Raw genomic sequence first — 3,261 nt, forward strand, 5'->3', positions numbered from 1 at the left:
CCTTCTATGACATGAATCAACCTTGGAGACATTATGCTGTGTGAAATAGGTAGTCACAAAAGGAAAATTACTATATGACCCCACTTATATAAAATACTTAGTTCTCATTTGCTCCAAGTTGAAACTGACTTATAGTCCTCTTTAGTGGATTTCTAAGACTAAATCCCACAGGAAAAGATTGCCTGTCTCTTTCCTGACGAGCAGCTGGTGGATTTGAAACACCAGAGGGACTACCTTCGGGTTTTTAGCAATCCAACTCTTTATAACTACATCACCAGAGCTCCCCGATTCCTATTTGCTGTGTACTGTTGAGTCAGAAACAAACCATAGTTGATCCTCCAGCAAGTTTTCAGAGGCAGTTAATCTCACAGGAGGAGATTGCCTGTCTTTCTTCCTTGGAGCAGCTGGTGGATTTGAACCTCATACCTTTGGATTGCTAGTGCAACTCCTTACCAGAGCTCTTTGTTTAGGGAGATGAAAGACATTTGAAAATGGATAATAGTAATGTCTACCTAATATGGTGAAGGTAATTAAATGCCACTGAATTTTACATTTTAAAATGTCAAGTTATATATGCTTTGTTACATATATTGTAACACAATAAAAAGGAGAAAAAAATATATAATGTGTCCTATGAGTGTACTAACAATGTTTGGACCAAAAATGTTTAAAATTACTATTTTTTAAAAAATGTTATTTATTTTTTAAAAATTACTATGAATTCAATTCTATTTCTGGAATTCAAATTTTAAGAGAGAGAGGAGAGCGACAACCAGATGCTGGCAACTACAAAACCCCAAACCTGTTGCCATTGGGTCAATTCCAATCCATAGCTATCCTATAGGATAGAGTAGATCTGCCCCATAGGGTTAAAGGCCACAAATCTTTATGGAAGCAGACTAGTCAGTGTGTAAAGGGTTGTATTTTTATTCTAAGAGCAAAGAGCAGCATTGGTAGGCAAGTGGATAAATAAACTAAGAAGAAGGAAGACCTACATATACTTTAAAAGACTTCCTGGGTGCCGCTTAGAGAGGAGATTGTAAAAGGGAGAGTACAGTGAATAATTTTCTATGGCCTTTCTCACCATGGTCTTGCAATTGCTATAAAATATTGGAGTGTTGTTGTTAGATGCTGTCAAGGACTGGCCACTTCTGACAGCATGCCTGAAGTATGTGAGACCAAGTTTCACCATCCTTGCCTCTAAGGAGACCTCTGACTGTACTCCTTCCAAGATAGATTTGTTTTCCATTTGGCAGCCCATGGGATACTCAATACTCTTCCCAAACGCCACAATTCTTCTTTGATCTTCATTATTCATTGTCCAACTTTGAAACAAGGTGCTTATCACACCCTTAAGGGGACTGACGGCTTGCTAAAAGTTAAAATGTTGTGGCTGTTAGGTGCCATCAAGTCAAAAACGACTCATAGCAGCCCTGTGAACAACAGATCTGAATTCTGTCCTATCCTGTGGCGTCCTTACCAGCCCTGAGACACTTGAGCCCATTCCTGTAGTTACTGTGTCAATCCATCTGGTTGAGGGCTGTCTTCTCTCTTGCCAACCCTCCACCTTTCCAAACATTATGACCCTCTCCAAGGAATGGCCCCCCTAGCAACATGCCTAAAGTATGAGAGGTGAAGATTTTGTCTTCGCCTCCAAGGAACACTGACTGCACCCTCTTCAAGACATATTTATTTGTTCTTTTTGCTGTTCATGGAATATTCGGTACTCTTCACCAACACCAGAACTTGAAGCATTGATTATTCTGTCATCCTTATTCATTGCCCAGCTCTCAAATGCACAGCAAGTGATTGAAAAGACCATGGCCTGGATCAGGCACACCTTAATTGTCAAGCTGACGTAATAGCTCCTAAGTAATTTGGAGAATAGTGCAAATAAGGCACATGAAACACCTTTGGAGGTGAGACCATGCAAATAAAGTGTGTGGAACCTTAGCAAAGGGATCAATTGAGTTTGTCATCTTGCTAGGCTTAAAAGAGAGACAATGACAATCTCAGAGCAGAATGAGGACCTCACCACCACTGAGAGAGAAGTGCTGGAACTGAGGAGCCCCTGTGCTTAGAACCTCCTCAGGGAGGGATAGAGAGAGAACTGTTAGCCCCAGGGATAGCACACAATGACAGAAAACAACAGCAGTAAAACCAAAAGACTAATGCAAGAAAGCAACTTAATCTTCCTGGCCCATAGATCAAGGCAGCTACAGTGGATGTGCCTGCCCCTGATGAAAGAGAATGAAACATTTTGGGGCCACACTTGCTGGAGGAGTGGAGTGTCTCTGGGCACTTATTGGCAGAGCTGAAGATCTTTGTAAATCTTGCAAGGTGGAGGTTGAAGCAGGGCAAAGGACAAAAGCCAGAGAGAGGCCTTCTTGTGGTCATGGCTGAAGAGAAGTTGTCCTGATCATGGAGGTGTTTAAGATCTTAAATATAATTCCTTATTTTCTTAATATGCCTCATAATCATAAGTCATGTTTGTGAGTTCTGTGTGTCCATTGCAATGATTTCTCAAACGCAGCAAAGAAGGAGAGAGTTCTACGAGAGAGATGACTGGTGTCAGAATTAGTACGAACATTAGAGAGGGGAAGAGATAGGTGTCTGACTGCTGCCTCATAGGGATCCATCTGGGGCCATTGACGCTGATGATTCTCAACTCAGGAAGTTAGGTCAGATGAGTATTTCACAATGGGTGCCATTTTTACAGAAGATAATTAAGAGAAGCTACTGAGATGACTTGGATGAGTCATGGGAGGGGGTGGTAGAAATGGAGATGGAGGGAACTGAATGTAGAATGTAGGTGTATTTTAGAGGTAGAGCGAAACCAGAGTTTATTTTTGTGCCACACACAGTACCTCGCACTAAGTCAATGAACTTAATTCATGTTAATTTGTAGGAAAAAAGAAGGCATTGGCATATCCTTTAGGGCTATTGGAAACAATTGCCAAGCCCCATGGCTCAATAGATCTTTGCTGATTAAGGCAAACAGGCCCCACATGCTTTCCTGAACGATCTTTCTCTCCCTTAGCACCCAATGCTGTAAGAATCACCAGACTCCTTCTGTCTAATCATTGTGGAGCTCCACTGTGGGACTTCTACAGTTGGCATTCTGGTGGTGTAGTTTGTAGGGAGTTGCACTGTCCTACAGTGGTGCCTCTGGTGGTTCGAATCCACCAGTGTCTCAGCAGGAGAGGAATGGGCATTTTCCTCCTGTGTGATTTACCACCTTAGCAACCTATTAGAGTTACT

This window comes from Elephantulus edwardii, unplaced genomic scaffold (genome assembly GCF_000299155.1).
Source record: "Elephantulus edwardii isolate Elephantulus edwardi_28Jun2011 unplaced genomic scaffold, EleEdw1.0 scaffold00028, whole genome shotgun sequence".
Lineage (NCBI taxonomy): Eukaryota > Metazoa > Chordata > Mammalia > Macroscelidea > Macroscelididae > Elephantulus > Elephantulus edwardii.